At 28.3% G+C, this 19,833-nt stretch overlaps 1 protein-coding gene across 17 annotated transcripts in view; it reads left to right on the top strand.

Annotated features, from left to right (window-relative positions):
• LOC129951491 (GTPase-activating protein skywalker) overlaps positions 1-19,833 on the top strand; it is a 130,642-nt gene that overhangs the window by 71,510 nt on the left and 39,299 nt on the right. For 2 of the 17 annotated variants that reach the window (XM_056063661.1, XM_056063662.1), the window contains exon 1: positions 2,978-3,364. The exons of 9 other annotated variants lie outside the window; for them this stretch is intronic. The gene's annotated coding sequence lies outside the window, so the exon portion shown is untranslated. Of the gene's footprint in view, positions 1-2,977; positions 3,389-19,833 lie in introns of those variants that run through there. 6 more of the 17 variants (XM_056063663.1, XM_056063664.1, XM_056063665.1 and 3 more) reach the window with 6 other exon arrangements.

Raw genomic sequence — 19,833 nt, forward strand, 5'->3', positions numbered from 1 at the left:
TTGATGTACATTTTGAAACATCAAAAATAATTCTTATAAAGTTGAATGAACATGATTTTTTTGTGTATTTAATTAATTTATAACTATATCAACTAAGATTAAGTTAGTCAGCAGTGCTAATATTTCTTATTAAACATCAACATCAAGGACTATTTACTGGACAAATTTATAAACTTATATACATACATATTTTGTTAACTAAAAAGACCTTTAAAAATCCAAATTTATTATTCTGTCTCTTTTTGAATCTTATTTTTTAATAACTTTATTGGAATTTATATTTATGTTAATGTTTAAATCAATAAGAAGAAAATGCCTTTTAATATCCCTTAAAGTTAAACATCATTTTTGTGTTCAATATATAAATGTTTTGTTTATTTTTCTCAAAAACTGAAATAAATTTAACGATTAAAAACTTGATTTTGTCTTTCTTAATTTTCGTTCACCTTCTTTGGGTGTACACAATTTATAAGGAACAAAATAATATATGTATAATAATAAGTTATTGTTAAATGCACATACTAATGAAAGGGTAAAGATTGTTTAATTAATTCTCACTTGCTTTAGGTATATTTAGTTCTCTTTCATGTCGTTTTCTCTCTTTTATTTCTATTCTCGTTTTTTGTATATTTCTATCTTCTTCCTTTTTTCTCTTATGGTTTAGCATTTTATTTTATTTGAAAAGTTTACACGTTTTGTTGACATTTTATTTTAAAAATATATAATTTTATCTCAAAAAAGAGAAAAAAAATAAATAAAATTAAAGATGTCGTTGGCCTCAAGAAACGCTTTTCCACTATATTTCGAAATTCGGTCAGGTCAGGTATTTAAAATATACCTACGACGACGAGAAATAATAAAGTTATCTTATTCTCATAGTTTTTAAGTGTATTAGTGAATTAGTCGATAGTTGTTGGGTTATAGAAGCCAGTGCTGCCACATTCGAGTATGTAATAATCAATTTTCTTAAATTTCTGATTAAAACTCAAATGTTAAATATTTGACAAAAACTGTCATTATTATGTATTTTTCAAGTATTGGCTAAATTAGAAAAATGATTATTAACTGAATTAAGGTTGATTTTTATGAAATATGTTTACTTTTTAACAACACTTTATGAAAAATGAGAAGAAGGGATTTAAAAAAAAATAGTTCCAGAAACAAAAGTGATAATACCTTCTAAAAAATTCAATATAAATTATTTTTTTGACTTTTGGTAAAAATCTTTAAAAAAATTAACTGACATTGAGGAAAATTAATAACTATAAAAAATAGCTATGTTAACAAAAATCATACAACATACTACCAAATTATTTAATGCCTCCAAAATTTTGAAAACAACTTAAAAATTATATAAAAAGCATATTTAAAGAAGTTCTTTAAATGAAGCTTATTGCCAAAATAAATACAAGGTACAAGTTTCTAACGGTAGGCCACATCCTAGCCTATTTTTATTATATTTTAATTATTTACAATAGTCCAAAGATTAAAAAAGTACGATTTTTGCAAAAAAAAAATGAATCAATAATTTTCAAAATAAGGTTTTTCAGTTTTCTCCAATCTGTACATTTCTTGGACAATGGTGTAACTGAAATTTGGGAAAAGTAACAGTTTTAAATTAATTTAAGTTAGCTTTAAAAAAAAGAACTTATAACCAAATATTTAAGTTATTTTAAAAAGCACAAGATAAATATTTCGTTAAATACAATCGCTCAAAATTTTAAAGAATTGCATATAATGTAAATGGCATGTAATAGGGTATTAAACCTAAAAAGTACATATAATGTACTATTAATATAACTGGCCAACAATCAGTTAATATTTCACTAAAATTAAATTCCTGGTTAATTCACCGACAAAGTCCTTAAGTTTGTAGTTGTTTGTCCTCGATAACTTTACGAATTACATTTTTAAGGTCTTATGTCGAATGTGCGTTTGTACAGACCTTATCTTTCTTTAGGCTTTAAATCACAAAAATTCAGAGCAATTGTAATTATCTCTACTAAAAATACTGCTGTCATTTTCTTATAAACACAAAAATTGTAACTGCAACACTTTCAAAATTTTAGTTTTGAATTTTTGAAAACTCCAATGTTTTGTTAGATCGTGTGCTGTCCCATTGGCAAAGTTTTTGCTGGTAAAATCTATATGTCAAAAAAAGACAGATTCAAACAAGACCTGTCTTAATATTGGGTTACCCAAAATGAAATATCTTATTGAAAAACTCTACTTAGACAATTCATAACTAGTAAAATGATAATCTCAAGAAGCATCATAGAAAATATTGGTCAATTTCAATTTAAAACAGTTGGCAACCGTGGTTATAACTTAACTAAAAACTAAACTAATACTTTTTCTATCAACCTCTTGACTGATAAGAGATATTTTACCCGGGAGAATAAGTTCTGGTGTGAGCAAAAAGCTTTCATTTAAAGACAGGACCGGCTAGTGGCATAGGTTTGCCCGTTGTTTCTTGAACAGAAATTATCGCCATTGAGCATTTATGTGGCCAATGGCATCCGTATTGAACATTTTGACCGCAATGAGTTTCTGAATTAATTTCGTATTAAATTTGATATCTTTGTGAATTATTGATTACTCCGAGGTGAGTGATGTCTTTAACATTGTGTTTAAAGCTTCAAGAGCTTCATAAACTGGATTTAAAATGGTTTTATGTACTTTTAGAGTTGATTAAAAGCCGGTGAGACAGTGTCTGGACGAATAAAAACTCTTAAAATTTAAGCTCTTCGTAAATGTTGTCTTTAAACATTTGGAAATTTTCCTTCTTCGTGAGCCTGCGTCACATTAATTATGCCCCATCCTAGAACCCGGCCCTGTACAAAAGACTTTTGATAGTCGGTACTTTATGTTGTCGCACTATAAATATGCATATTTTTCTTTGTTTTTTTTTTTTTTTTTTCTTTATTTTCTAAAAACTTAATTGAGATTAGTTTGAAAGAAAATTAGAATCAGTATCGATTTGAACGGCCGTCATTGAAGATCACACCCGTCGTCGTCGTTGTTGTCGTCGTTCGTTTAAAAAAAAGAGTGTCTCTTAATTTATCGCCTTTAAGTGAAATTGATCTCGTGCGATACATTAACGCAGAACAAAATGCGTTAATTTGTATCTATCAAATCTGTTATAGATCTCTTCAACTTTTCTACAGCGTGACAGTGACACTCTTATTTGTTAATTGTATCTCATCTATATTCAGATCGAAAGATACTTAAATATCTACAGAAAAAAAGTATATCTTGAATCAGTACGTTTAACATTATGTCGCGCTATTAATGTGAGAAAAATAATTGAATTGAAAAAAAAAGAAAAAAAATCATGATCAATTTGATGGATAATTAATGTGTGGTATAAAAATAATTTCTACCTTCTGTGTGTTATTTTTTTTCTGGTTCCATAATCAAAGTCATATTAGAACTTTTTTACATTTTAAGTTGCTTTTTTTTCGTTTGTCTATATTTCGAACGAGTATAAAGGCTTCGCTTAATTGATGGTTGCTTATTTTATTGCCACTTTTTCCCGACACCCCGCCAAACGTTTACAATTTATTACACTACTGATGCTGCTCTGTTGCATTTGATTGATGATATACTAGAGATGGTGTTTTGTAAATTGTAAATTAAAAAATTTCATGATTATTTAGCTATTTGATTACACGAATAGATATCGTAAATTGACAACTTTATTGTGATCTTTTAAAAGAAAATTAGTCTTGTATACTTATAGCTTTTTTAATTTTTACAAAGGGTTAAAATAAGGTCTTACATTTCTTTTCTTATGTTTTATAATATCTTTAGAGTAACTAAACCATCTACGTGATGGGAGTCACATTTCTTTAAATCATATGTGCATAAGCCTATAAAAAATTCAGATTGGTACAAAAAGTTGTATTTATCAATTTGCATTGAAAGCTTGGGGAAATTCCATAAGAATGCAACTTGAAGATAGACCTCTAGGCCGTTGAAGTGTTGTTTTTATTGTTGAAGCTTTGTATGGGGTTAAAAAATAAAATAAAATATTAATCCTCATTGCCAACAAAAAAAAAAACATTAAAAGAAATATTCCTAAAATTGTAGTTTCGCTATAAGAAAGTTTTGTTTTTAAAATGTCTTAATTAAACAATTAAAAAGATCATTTTTGACAACTTAGGCTTAAAAACAACACAATAATTTTTATCGTGGTCAAATAAAAAAGAAATATATACATTTCTTTTGAAAAATTCAATAAACCTGGGAAAACTTAAATTAAATATATTAAGTGAAAAGAATTGAGTTACAAAAGAAGTACGAATTGAAGTGCGCGAACTTAAATCAGAAGTACCTAGTAACACGTCAAAAATAATCCGATTTTCAGGAATTAAAAAAATAACTGTGAAATGTGTGCTAAAGAAACTTGCGAGCATATTTGTTAAATATATATTTGAAAGCATTTATGAGGATTTAGATCACATTCAAAGGAAAAAAAATAAAAAATAAATTGAAGGGAGGTTGGTTTTAAAGCTCAGTACAATCTACCTTTTCGTAAGATGGTCCGACACGTAGCAGTCGAAAACATCATATTTTTGGTACCCTTAATTTGTCTGTGAACCTTGAACAAAAGGTTAATACCTATCAGTTCAAAGCGTGTTGTCCTGCTAACCTTCGGTTTAATAGAATTCTGGCTGTTGAGTTCTTTAAGTTACTCCGATAAACTTGAGCATAATTTTATTAAAATTATTTTGGCATGCGCCTCCGTGCCAATAATCATTTCAATAACTTGCATGGTTTTCATAATCAATATGCAAACTTTATTAAAAACTCGCAGATAAAAACGAAGCGTTCTCAACTATAGACTTATAGTGCAGATATTTGCGTATGTCCCAAGTAATAAAATATAAGTGATAAAAAGGTAATAACTGGCTTAGACATTCTAGAGATGTTGTACTACCAAATTATACAAACAAATCGAATTTTTGCAACGTCTTCAGGTACTCCCAACTTATTGAACATTAAAAAAAGCTTTTAATAAAAAAGTATTTTTAAGTTAATATTTTAAGTTTTTTTTTAAAGAAAAACATTGAAATAAAGAAACACTGAGTGTTGCAAAGTCCTGTTAAATAAAGAACGCAATTTTAATCTTCCTCTCGATCCAAATTAGACAAAGCAACATTACAAATAAATTTAAGTGATTGATAGATAACTTATTTAGATTTTAATTTTAATTGTACTGATTTTGTTGTTTATCAATGAAAATGATAAATATGTGTTCCAAAGTTGTATTATACTATTCGTAAACCCTCTGTTTTGGGGAATTGCTAAACAATTAGGATTCCGAAATTTTAAACATAGCCTATTCCATTTTTTTGACGATTTAAAATTAAAAATAGGAAAAATTATCACATTTTTGTAATTGTACAATAATGATGTATTTTTGAACTGATAAAAACCAAGTATTCAGAAAACAAGTTACCAAACTGATAGCCTATGGTTTTGACTATTTCTGACCCTATCATATCTTTAAAAAAAAAGTAAATGGACCAATTTCCAAAATGACTTTAGCTGGGCTGAGAAAGGGCATTGAAAAGATGAAATCATTTTAGTTAAAAAAAAGGAAAAAGCCATTTTTGAAGGATCTGGAGTTCTAAGGTCCTATAAGTATTGACTTCCCAAAATTCCATACTTCGAATTGGTGCTTAAATTTTCAAAGGGGTGATTCAATCCGATTGAAATCAAAATTAATGAAACAATTAGTTTTTATTAACTTTCCATAGGAAGTTATTGTAATGGGTCCGATTTGTCAAATTGAAAATTTTGATATTTCTCGACGTTTCAAGGTCCTTTAAGTCGAAATAAAGTTTTTTAGAAAGATGTCTGTGCGTGCATGTGTACGTTCCCGACGTTTTTCGTTGTCCAATGCTCAAGAACCAGAAGAGTTATTGACTTCAAATAAATTTTGTCATACAGATAGTAATCCAGAAAGATGCAGAAAGGTCTCTCAAGAAAATTGCGTGGGTGTGTTTTTTTTTCACCATAGCAGTTTAAAAAAAGGTGACAATTTTGGTTAACCCTAAATATTTCACCCACCAATGACGCTAAAGACTTGAATTTTATATTATATATTGTAACGTGATACCAAACCAACATATTTTTGAAAAAAATCTAAGTAACTTTATTTTTTATAAATCAAATAAACTGAACAAAAAAATGTGTCACCTAAAATTTTACGAATGATTTCATCTCCAAAACAATTTTGAGAAAAATCAAATTGACAATTTTTATAAAAATCCAACAGTCCGTTTTTTTCAAAAAAAAAAAAAAAAAATGAAATCTACAAGAAACAGTACGTAAACTTGATAAAAATTGATAATCGGTTCTTAATATCTCTCAAATTAATTTCATTCGTCCAATTTGTAAAAATTAAAGAAATATGACTAAAAATCTATTTAACGAACTAGATTTTCGAACTAAACTATTTTTTTTAATGAAAACTAATGTTGGTAATTTAAATTTTTTAAGAATAATTCAACGAACAACTTTCTTAACCGAACACGAAAACTTTCAAGCAAGACAAATCGACAGACAGGATGGGAAGTTATCAGTGTGGGCCGCATACCAGCCTTTTTTGTCTTCTACTGTCATTTCGGAAAATTGTGAATAAATTAATTAATTATTGTAAAACTTACATTTTTCATCGCTGCACCAAAAACCAAATTGAAAAATGTGTCTAATTTTATGCATTCATTAATAAAAGTGAAAGCTTAAAAAAGGACTAGCACACATATCTTGATAAAAGAGGTTGAGCCAAATACAAGTTAATCATTGAAAATGCTATAGAAAACACTTAGTTGAAACTGTTCGATGTATTATGGTATTATTAGTAAGAGCAATATTAATATTAACTGGAATACAACTTTTCTAAATAAGTTACCTCTCCTAGCTTCATAGTAGTTCTATCACTCTAATTTTTCAAGAACATATTGATGAAGTGAAGACACAGTTGCTCAACATATTTTAAAACTCGATGAGTGCTTTACTCCAGTCCCCGATGGTGTTCCATCTTATATATTAAAAAAATGTGCTTCTTATTTGTCATATCCGTTATGTGTTCTCTTCAATGCATCCTTAAAAAGTTCAATTTTTCCTGTTATCTGGAAAAGTTCATTTATTATTCCCATACACAAAAAAGGCCCAAAGAATGAAATAATGAACTATTGCGAAACTATCTGTGATACCTAAACTATTTGAGTCAATTGTGAGTAATGTTCTTTCTTTTCATTGTAGTTCTCTTATTTGTGATAGCCAGCATGGCTTTGTCAAAAAGAAATCCACTGTAACTAATTTATTTAACTTCGTGTCCTTTTGTCTAGATGTATTTGAAAAACGCGGGCAAGTTGATTGCGTATTTACTGACTTTAGTAAAGCCTTTGACAAGTTATGTCACAATACACTAATTCTAAAATTATACCATCTAGGATTTAACAACAATTTTATAAATTGGATTTCTTCATACTTAAAAAATCGTCGTTATTCTGTCTTGTTTCGTAATGAAAGTTCAATTCAATTTGTTGTCAATTCTGGCGTCCCTCAGGGCAGCCACCTAGGTCCTATTTTATTTGTTTTATTTATTAACGACTTGGTTTCAAACTTAAAAAACTCGTCTGTCCTTATTTACGCTGATGACATTAAGCTTTTCAAAAGTATAAAATCCTCCTCTGACTGTTTATTATTACAAGAAGACTTAACAATATTTAGGGAATGGTGCAATAAAAACCGACTTGTTTTAAATGTTGACAAATGTAAAACTATGAGTTTTACACGTAAAAAAATTCCGTTTTTGTACGACTATATGTTTGATTCTTGTCCGTTATGTAAAGTTTCTATGTTTTCTGACTTAGGTATTATTCTAGATCCCAAATTATCATTTAATGATCATTTAAGTTATATAATTAAAAAAGCCAATAGGGTTCTTGGATTCATTAAAAGATTCGGTCGTGATTTTCGGGATCCTTATGTTCTTAAACTTCTGTTTATTTCGTTTGTTAGACCAATTTTAGAATACGGCTGTGTGGTAGGTCACCTTATTACTCAATACATGTTTCAAGAATTGAAGCGATCCAAAAAAGGTTTCTGCGTTTCTGTCTTCGGTCTCTTCCATGGGCAAGGGAAAATCTATTTCCTCCTTATTCTCAAAGACTAGCTTTGATCAGCCTCCCTTCTTTGACTAACCACAGAAAGTATTTACAATTTTGTTTTATTGTTGGGATTATTAATGGTTCGATATCATTACCATCAGTTCTAAGTAAATTAAATTTCAGTTTCAGTCGTGCAAGTTTAAGGCGACAGCAACCTATTATTCAAATATTTAGCAGATCAAACTATGGTGTATGTAGCCCTCTCAATCAGTTAATAACAATTTATAACGAATTTCATTTTTGTTTAGAATCTGTAAATGATAATATAAAATGTAAACAATTTAAACTTATGTTTTTCAACAATATTGTATAATAAATATAAATTATGATATTAAATATTATTAGATTATAAGAATTTTTTTTAAATATTGTTAACGTTAGATTTTAACGAATTAAATAAATAAAAATGAATTCAGGTTTTTGCTCAAAGACAACTTGGATGATATTGTCCTTTATTGCTTAAATTATTTCCGGATTATCAGGATAACATCGGTTTCCCCAAAAAAAAGAGGCCAAAGTGAGTTAAATCGCAGTTGCAAGAGAGGCAAATTGACACAACGCTAAGACACGACTTCAGAATTCTGCCCATACAATATTTGTGTGTTGAAAACGGTGCAACTTCATGCATAAACAAGAGGACGTTCAAATCCATGTTTTCAAATTTAGTTTAAAAAAGAAACTTTAACTTGACGTTGTGCCAAGTGTCATTAATTGATCTATCGATGCCATCTCTCCATAATCAGCACCAAACTTACACACTAGTTTTATTGGCTTTTCGATGATGTCGTGCAATTTTTCTAAACCCCTCATGGTACAATTTTACGTCTTAATGCCGAGTTTTCACCCAAAATCATTGCCACATTCAAGCTCTCTCTAAACCCAAGCTGCGAAGCCATAAAGACGACTTCAATTGCGTAATCGATTGGACCAGAATGATTTGAAATCTTTCTACGGAAATCTTCTCAGGCTAATGCTTCTGGGAGCTGCTGAAATCGATGGCGAGCTGATGTTGGTAAATTTAGTTTCCGCGTTTCTTTCTTTGCTTACCATACTAGTTCGAGGTACCATGAATGTTGTCGGCTCTAACGAACTTTTTAAACAAACTCATGTAGAGTTTAACATGCACTAGCAGTCACTTTGAAAATAAGTTTGTAATATTATTTAACATCGTCAAACGTTAATGTATTTAATTTGCTTCCCGAAGGTATGATATTGACTTCTTGTCAAAATTTATAACAGACAACAGTTATTACTGTCAAAATAATCTTATCAAAATACACCACCAGGTGGCCAACCTTATAAACCGATGAATTAAATCTCATACCTGAGTGTACTTTGTTGTTTATTGTGACATGAATCCTACCGAACATTTTATTCCTTTTGCATTCAAAAGTTTAATAATATTTTTTTAAGTCTAAATGCAACCTGTATCCACCCTACCCATTTCCACCCCTAAAAATAATAGTCGTCTTATAAATTTCGATATTTACCTACCTAACACTAGTTATAGGTACATTCATCTCATAAGAAAACCACTTATAGGTTGATACGTGTTTTGAAATTCTAATAATAATTTATATCATCCCACCCACTTACTGTAATATACGAGAGTATACATATCTAATTGTTAAAAGATATAATAAACAAATCAACCGACCAACAACGCAACGCAACAACACGAATGAATACGTCTGCGCCGTCGTTGGTCGTCATTGGTGGCGGTACTGACGGTGGCGGGCGGTTCGGTTGGTAACGGCTGGTGGCGGCAGGGTGCACTAAATAGCTTTTATAACATCCATCGCTAGATATAAAATTTATGTCGAATTCTAAAATTATTGCCTAACATTTTATTATAGAAGTACAATGTTTACGAATTGGTTGCGCTTATACTCCCTCCCTCTCTCCTTTCTCTTTGCACTCTCCTTTTTTATTTGTCGACCTTGTGCGGTTCCTTCCCGTTCGATCAAATACGATACGATAAACGACAATAACATCTTTTGATAAACAAATTACGAATGCAAATATTTGATATAGGATAAATGCAAATTAAAAAAAAAAAAAATAATAACGAATTATTATTATACAAATGCAAGTGTAATTAATTTTTGTTTTAAATTATTTTTATTTTTATGACTTGTTGGTTGTTTATAATATGTGGTCTCATATATGAATAAATATGCAATTTACAGTGGTCTCGTGCTTTAAAATACTTTATTTTTTGAACTTGAATTAAATTTTTAAGAATACATAAGGAACTAGAGTGTGTTGGAAATAATTGCTCTTAAAGTTGAAGATATTCCTTTAGTTTTTTTTTGGAATAAATCAAAGTCCTACCTTAAAACTTGTATCAATATTTTAAACACTTGTGTTAATGTATGTCAAATTTTCAAGGACGATCCGAAAAATCTTAAAAATTATCTTTAAAAAGAAAACATCCTTTCCGAGAGATTGGTGAAGGTAAGGTTTTTAGGATTTTAATATTTGATCGTAATGATTACTGCTTAGTCGCTTAGTTTTGTAATTAATTTTCAAGTTTTTTTTTTCAAGACCAATATCTGCCCCATAGTTTTTAGGTCAAAAATGAAAATAAACCCAATGTCGTATACGCAACTTGTTGTAGGTGCTTTATCAATAATTATAGGGTAAAAGTATAATAAAGCCTAATGACGATTAAAAAATCACAAGTGGGAGGGGGCTTTTAGGGTGTGATATGAATATATAGTATTTTGAATTTATAATTTGTATTGCTGTTTTTTTCTTCTATCGTTTTGAATAATTAAAATCTGTCCTTTTAAATAATAATTATTATTATTATTGGAAAAAAAGAAAAAAAAAAAAAACAGTTTAAGTTGGTTTCATTGGTGTTTTTGCAAGAGCTTCTCAGTGTAAACGAGAGGTGACTGGTTTCCATACTTTTTTTTCTTCTAAAGTCTGAACTCACTCACATAAGTTGTTTGCTTTTTCTGGATTTAATTACTTAAACATCATCGGATTCTATATATATGCATACATGGTATGGAAATGTACCCCCATGTCCATAATAATGAAAATTGAAACTTTATATTCATTTTTTTTCTATAAAGTGACTTGACTTAGTGTTACGTCATTTAAAGCTAGAAATTGTTTTGATAGATCAGCTGGATTCATTGAGGAGTAAATCCGTTTTCCATAGAAAATACATTTATAATTTTTCAATAGGAAATTTCTATAAGGAATGTGTAAGTTTAAGACAGCTAAGTCTTGTAGATTGTCAATAAGACTGACATTTTTTTTATTCTAACTATAGTGGTTGCTTTTTTCATATAAGTACTTAATTAACAGTGAATGAAAGAAAGAAACTTAAGTTAAAATGAGCAAATAAATGAAATATTAACAGAAGTTATTTGAATTAAATTATACAGAATTACAAAAAAAACAAATGCGGTCTCAATATTGAACCCTGAGGAACACCGGTTAAATACAAGTGGGAATTAGATACACTGTTTGTATTTTATTTATATTTTTTTCATTCTATTTTTAGTGGATTTAGCTTAGTTAACTAAGGATTTCTTTATCACAAGGACTTAATAGTTCTCGAGTAAATTTTGTCCCGTGTCTTCTCGAACCATTTATCTTTTAAAATACATTGGTATTTTAATGTTTGCACAAAACTTATAACTTTTTTAAATTGTTTCAATTTATTTTTAAAAACATGACAAATTATTATAGATCATCAAAAATTTTAATTTTAATATTGTGTTATAAAAAATATTGTTATTAGGTTAACGCAGAAAAACGGTCCAATTGTATTTTTTGAAAAACATTTCAATGCTCCTTTTTTGAATCCTTATGAACAGTGCAAATATTAAAAATTGGTGCAACATAACCTAATAGATTCGATGATTCCAAAAATGAATCCTTAAAAATGTTGCTTTTTGAACATATGTGCAGCTTTTATGCAATTTTAACATGTTTTTTTTTTCAAAAGTGTAGGTTAACACAAGAGAGTACGTTTGCGACTAAATGTAGAAAAATTTATTTAAAATGTCAATGAAGCTGTAAAAGAAAATTTTAAAACTATGTTAATTTTAAAGACTTTATTTTTGCATAGCTGTGTTCAGAGCTTAAAATAACAAAAAGTGAAATACAAACTATAAGAATTAAAAATGAATTCAAGACAAGATTTATTTGTATTAAAAATTTATAAAGCACCACCAAAATGATTTGCCTTAAAAATTTTAATGTAAGACAAAATGATTTAAACGAACAAAAATCTTTGTGTAAAATAATTTGTTTGTCAATAAATAATGAAATAATCAAACGCAAAGTTAATACGCTTTTTGCATTAAAAGAATTTTTGAAATCTTAAAACTTCCCTTTTTTTAATGAAACAAATTTTCGAATTTATATTGATTTTCATAACGCAATAAACTTCCATAAGTTTTCATGCTGGATTTTAAAACCTTTAGTAGACGTAAAAGGATTGTAAATGCTACAATTCTAATAAAACGTTATTATATATCCAAATTAAAACAAACAAATAAAACGTCACTCAAAATAACAAAGATAATAGAAAATAAAAAAAATATATTTATGTATTTTTTTAATTCATGAGTCATCCAAATTTAATTTTATTTGTTAATCACTGCTTCTTGTAAACAACAAGAATACTTAAACATGATATGCAAATATAGAAAAAAAGTACTCATCGTTTTATGGCAAGCTTAGTTGTTCATAAAATAATAATTAAAAATCTGATTTATTAACAATTATTATTTCCTTGAGACAACTACATTCAAAGGAACCATATGATAAACATTCATAACAAATAAAAAAAAACTCGGTATTATTTAAATATTTACAAAATTATTCTGTCAATATCAAGACGGTTAAACATGGCAGACGTCATTTTTATAGAAACAAGGGCAAACAAAAAGTAATAATGTTCACTATATTAATTTATAAAAATCCATACGAAGGAATTCCCCACAAATTATAGTATCTTTTTATTTTTAAAATATTTAGTAAAATCTGTGTGACCTTGAACTGGGTAACGAAAATAAAAAGAACAAGACACAAAATAAAACTCATTGTATTTTCCAATACATCGTGTTTTTCAAATATTTAAATAAAAAAGAATAAAAATGACCTTGTCATTTAAAAATCATGATGATTTTGCATTATTATTTTGAAATTTAATTTTCATCTTAAAATATAATTTTTGAAAATATGTTCTTTTGACCAAATAAAATATATACTAGATTTTATATTTTCTCATTAAATATGACCTACGTGATGATCTATACACATTTTTTAAATTAATTCTTTTGATTTGTTTTTTTTTTTGTTGCTGTTGTTGGTTATTTGTTTTTCAATTCGATTCCACTAAAAAAATAAAATCAAAGTTCAACCATCAGAAATTCTTCGGAATAAAAAGCTTTTCTTTTTTTTCCTTATGACGCATGAATTTTTCCCTCTTGTTGTATTAAAATGTAAATAAAAACAAAGCTTCTTGTTTTTATTTTTAAATTTGCATTTTAAATACTCTTAAAACGCCCTGAAAAAAAGAAAGAAAGAAAAAACACGTAAATACAAGACAAATATTTAAACAAATCAAGTGTCAACAGGGAAATATAAATTTAAAAGAATATATATGTAAGTTTTATTGTAATTATGTATTTGGATCTAAATAAATGAAAAATAAGAATTCTGATGCTCACAAGAGTAAGTAAACTTTTGAGAAGTTTTCATATTATGGTGTCTTTTAACTTGTGGTTATTTTAAGAAAGGGAAACGTTATAAACAAATCAAAATTTAAATATTATGAATAAGACCGATTTGGTAGTTCACAATGTCACATTAATTTTAAAAATATTATAATTTCAAAAATAACCCAAATGGAACAAATTATTTCCACATAATAGACATACAAGTTTAGCAAACCTCATAATCATAAAAATAAATAATCAAAAAAGAAAAAAAATAACATGAATTAAAAATAAAAAGAACATATTTTTATTTACCTATTACAATATTTTATCTTATAACACATTTTCTTTTTGTCTTTTTGCAAAAATTAAACAAAGAAAAAGAAAATATATTCAAGAAACACCACCCCCAACAAAAAAAAAAACTTGGTGTCATTAATAATTTTCCCTCAAATTTTATTTTTGTATAGAACAAAATATTACTCATACGCCCCCGTAACATAAAATAATTTTTGTTTTCTTATTTTTAATAATTTTGAATTATAATTTATGTTATATTTTGGCAAAGAAAGTATTTTTAGGTGAATTTGTTTTTTTTTCATTTTTCTTTAAATTAAATTTTGGTGTCAAAATGGAGATTTCACCACTTTTCACATTAATATTATAAAAATGATAGGTGTTTTTGTTTTGTTGTTGTAGGTAGTTGCACTCTACATACGTAAGCTGTTCAAAATAATATTTTTATAGTTTTAAGATTTTAAGTATGTACAAACATATGTATATACAAATATTGAGTCAAACATAAAAATGACATTTTTATAGTTAAAGATAAATTTAACAAGAAATTAATTTGATATTTTTTGGACTTGGAACCTAAAATTTAAAAAAAAATCAAAAATAATAAACATTTTTTGTCGAGTCTACTAGTAAATTAATTCCTTGAGTTTGTGTGATAGATTCTTAAAGTATGGGTGACACTTGAAACAGGATTTTCCAAAATGAGGTTTCATTTTGATATTTAATAAAAGCAAGTATTTTTGCAAGACAAAACTATTGATGCTTATTTTATTGTAAAGAGCAAACGTCAATGGAAATGATATAAGCGGCAGTATGTCCTTGATAACATCAAAAATTTAATCTTTAGTTTTGCCCGGACCTAAGTAACATTTTTGAAACAATTCAGAAATATTTGAAATCATTTAAAAAACAGATAAACATTTTGGAAATATTTTTACCATTCCTAATTGGAATCTATATTTGTTTCCCAAGCATTTACATACGTATGTAAAAAATGCGTTATAGGATTTAATATAAAATGAGGCGGAAAAAAACATATATACAAAAATGGGAAACAAATCAACATTTCATAGCGTCCAAGCAAAAAAAAACTAAAAAACCATTTCTGAAATGTTTCTACAAAGTTTTTAAAATGTTTTTTAAAAGGAACAATACTTTAAGTAATGCTTATTTTTGTGGACACTCTTTTAAGCTCTTGAGCCGATTGTATACCATTAGCAAAGAGCTTGTTTTCGACCTGCAAAAAAAAAACTAAATCTCAAGGGGATTTTGACGAAACCCTTAATGTGCAAAATATTCATCATTTTTGTTTGAATGGCAAAAAGATTATTGCTTCAAAAATGACAATCCTAAAAAGCGCGCTATTCATTGTGAGACCTTTCATTGAAAAAGCCTTCAACGTAGCATTTTTAATTTGTAAAACTGATTCATTTTTAAAACATGACACGAGTCTAAAACAAATCATTTTTTTTTGTCAAGACAACAAACAAAACAATACTTTTTTAGTGCATTAAAATGTCATAAATTTGAATCTTGCCTTAAAATTTGTTTATCACATTAGGGGCCTGATTATCAGGTTCGTGGCGGATAGTTTTCAATTCGACCTTTCAAATTCGACTCGCGTCGTATTTCCTTACTAACTAATTTAATGGCGAATTCTTATATTCCAGTGATTTAACAGCTTTCCACAAACTATGTTTTAATTGAATTTGTGAAATTTGCGGTGATTTATTCAAAAACTCGCTGTGAATCGGCCAAACAAAATCTGTCGGATTTCAACTCGCCAATAAACATTATGACATTTCCTTCTAATTCATTAATTGGTGGAGTTCAAAACGAATAAGGTGAATGCGAAAGCGAAAGCAATAATTGAAAAATGGCAAACTCGCTAGCAAAAAGATTCGCCGCGAATTCCATAATCAGGCCCCAGGTTTTAAAAATGTACACAAAAAAACTAAAAACGGAGTTTTCAAGTTAAAACTCAAAATATCCGTAAACAAAAAACTGTGTGATGATTTTGCAAAGCACCAATATTTCTCTTCCCGATATAATTAAAATAGCTACTTTAAAAATTGAGATAGCTTCGAAAAGCCTTATTTACATTCATACGTTTTTCGAATTTATAAAAAAACAATATCTCAAAACCTGACCTGACAAATTAATGGCGAAGTTGGATTAAAAAGGCCATCAAAACATATTGGAAAAGTGCAATTTTACTCTCATTAAGAATGGACAACATTAACATTTTTGAAAGCTTTATTTTTTAATTAGCAACAAAAAAAAAGTATAAATTTGGTACCAATTAAACTAATTATTCCCCAACAAACCTATGATTTGTTGCTATTATTTTATTTTATTAAAACTTTTCTAACTTATTTTGTTTTTTCTAAAAATCCAAAACTAATACAAAATTTTGTTAATCTTGAAGAAATAATTCATAGTTTTGACCCTTTCACCACAATCGTCAGTTTGATGTTTTCACCTTTTAAATGACACATGATTATTATAGCATGACAATGCGAAATATTAACCTTTTCTAGGAGAGTCGCGATTTATAATACTCATATTGAAATTCTATAGAAAATACAACTTTCAAAACAATTATTTGTAAATACAAGTATGTGTATAATGGTAAACAAATCATGTAATTGTGTAATTCTTGATGTAAAATAAAAACAAAATAAAAGATATTACCAATTCAAAGTGCACACGATGTATCTTTTAATTTTTATCGAATAAAATAAAATATCTACGGGAAAAACACATGAAACATCAACATCAACAGAAAACACAAAATAGCAATAAAAGTGCATTCGCCGCTAATTGGGATGTTTGTTATTATTGATATTTAAATTCTCTTGAAATTCCCAAAAAAAAAAAAAACAAAAATGAAAATATTCTATAAAAAGACCATCAACAATGTTTTTAACAAACAAAAACAACAATAACACAAGAATCCTCTTGAGTTTGAACTCAATTGTCTCTCTGTCAAGAAAAAAATTGTGTTTATATATTTTCGAAGAAGAATCAGAATCAGATAGAAAACCCAGAACATAAATAATGTTGATCGAGTTTGGTCGAATGCCAAAGTACGACTTAACTGCACAATTTGATTGACGTTTTTCGCTACTGTAACGTGTTTTTAAAATCGACTAAGAAAAAAATGACAACAGAACGGCTAAAAATATATTTAAATAAAAAAATACTCATACGCCATGTCATACCATACCATGCTATGTGATGCCATGCCATGCTTTGCCATGCCATACGGTTGGTTAGTTAATTTGTTTATTTAATTTGTTTCTTCTCCCAACTATTCATCCATCGGTATAGAACCGAACCGAAAACAACGCGAATAACGTTGGTTGGCAATTCACGTGATGACGAAATTTTATCAAAAACCGAAATTGATTTTTGCCTCAATTGCTTACTGAAAAAAAAACAGTGGCGGATTATGTTTATGGTAAAAAGGATATCTTTCAATGGGCCTGCTGAAAAGTAAAAGGGCTCCAAGTTTTATTGGTGGCTTTCGTTTCAAATAATGCTTGGATATTTGGTCATCTCATATTTTAAATTCCTGACGGAAAAACAAGAATAGACGAAATTGAGAAAGATGGGTCAAATTTTTGACGTTTGGTTAGAGAAATGTCAAAATTTAAAGAATATGAAAGGAAAAAAGGTTGGGAATCGCAAATCATCGCAGGGTTTTCACCGGAACATCCCTAAACTTCAAATAACTTTATCGAAGGTATATAGTTTTTTAGAAAAGACATTTTGTAATTATGACTTTCAATCCGGCCCTCTTTGCATGGCGCTGACACTTCCTAATTGCAGATTCGATAACGAATTGACACTGCCAACAACCGACGGTTTGTTTTTCTCAAACTGTAAACGTTTGGTCGGTGTATTATTTTCTTTGACCAAAACACGCTACATTTACCTAAAATATAGAAACACAGGCAGGAGGTATGTTTATATTTAGAATATCGATCGATTAGGGAAAGAAAAACAAAACAAAAACACGAATTACCAGAGTGAAATGATTAAATATTTGGTTTAAGGTTGAATGATACCTTAACACGGCATTCTAAATAAACAAGACCAAAAGAAAAAAAGTTAAAATTATTTCTAAATTTTATTTGTCAACGAATGCAGAGATGACGTTTGTTTCTTTTCTGTTGTCGGATGTCGGTGTAGGCTACAACAATATTTCATTGTAGGTATTCTTTTTTTTTGGCAAGTATCATCCGCGTCATGTTTGTGGAATTTATTGTAAATGCTTTAATTTTAGACACGGAACTACGTAAAAGTTAGTTGGTTGGTTGGTTGAACCATGATTTACATGATCACAATTGATGTAAATGATGTGCATGGGAATCACTATTGGTTTAAATAGAATAGATAAATGTCTTTACCTTATTGGGGTTTGATGTTCAAAGAGAGAGAAATCAAATTTATTTTCGATCGAAATAATTTTAGACAAAATAAAAAGAAATTAAGAGGAAATTTGTATGAATGTAGTTTTAAAGAAATGTATTTTTTGAATTTGTGAGTAAAATAGATGAATAATGCAAAATATTTTTGTGCATATTTTAAAGAATTTTAACTCATAAAAAATTTCATTTGAGAAAACCTCAAAAACAAAAACCGAAACACAGTTTTCAAAAATTTTGAACTACTAATCAAGATACTTAGAGTTTAGAATCCTTTACAACTTAATGGATTTTTGAAAATTGTTTTTCATTATGTTGTAATATTGAGCTTTACCATACGGACTTCATAATTATTTCTAATAAACATTATATTTTTATATACTCGTAGTTTTTCAGACATGGACAAAAAATAGGAATTAAAGTTAATGTTTGGTGATATTTTGGCAGAAAATTTTAAACGATTCAGTAAAATTTTAAATCTATTTTAAGCTTTAAAAATAATTTAGTTTATTTTAACAAGATTTAAAAACATTTTTTAACTTTTACAATTTTCCAATCCCATTCGACATTTTTCATTATCGTACTCAAAATTTGTTGACAATTTACTTCGAAGAGTTGATTTGTGTGTTTTTCATAATTCGTTCGCTGCAATTGAAAGACGAAAATTTCAAAATATTTGAAGACTCGGCTTTGTGCAGAACAGTGTGATGTTTCATCTTCCGAGCGAATCCCTTCAAAGAGCTGGTTGATGAAGAACACGAGATTTTACCTTTGTAAAGAGTTTTCCATTAAAGGAGGGTCGATTTTAAATTTGTAGTAAACAAGTTTTCTATGAGATATCAATAAGGTCTTATCATTATTTGATGGTGGTGGTAGGTTGTGGCCTCGGCACAAAATAACTATGTCATGAAACAGCTCGCGCAGAATATTGATTATGTCTTGACTGGTGTATCACGTAGCACCATCCTGTTAAAAATATATGTCTACGGAATCTAAATCCAATCAAGTCTAAGCATCCAATTCAGTCCACAAGGTGTTTTTGATCATCGACCTACAGCGAACGCCATTGACGATGATGACCTTGTCAGCTTCATTTTCGAAAAATTGTAGATCGATGACGACTTCAGCCAAATCCACCTCAAACTGTTACTTTATGTTGTTGCATTGTCATCCCAAATCCGGGAATTTTGCTTTATTCACTTTCACAATTATTCAAAAATGGGTTTTCGA

Source organism: Eupeodes corollae, chromosome 3 (genome assembly GCF_945859685.1).
Source record: "Eupeodes corollae chromosome 3, idEupCoro1.1, whole genome shotgun sequence".
NCBI lineage: Eukaryota > Metazoa > Arthropoda > Insecta > Diptera > Syrphidae > Eupeodes > Eupeodes corollae.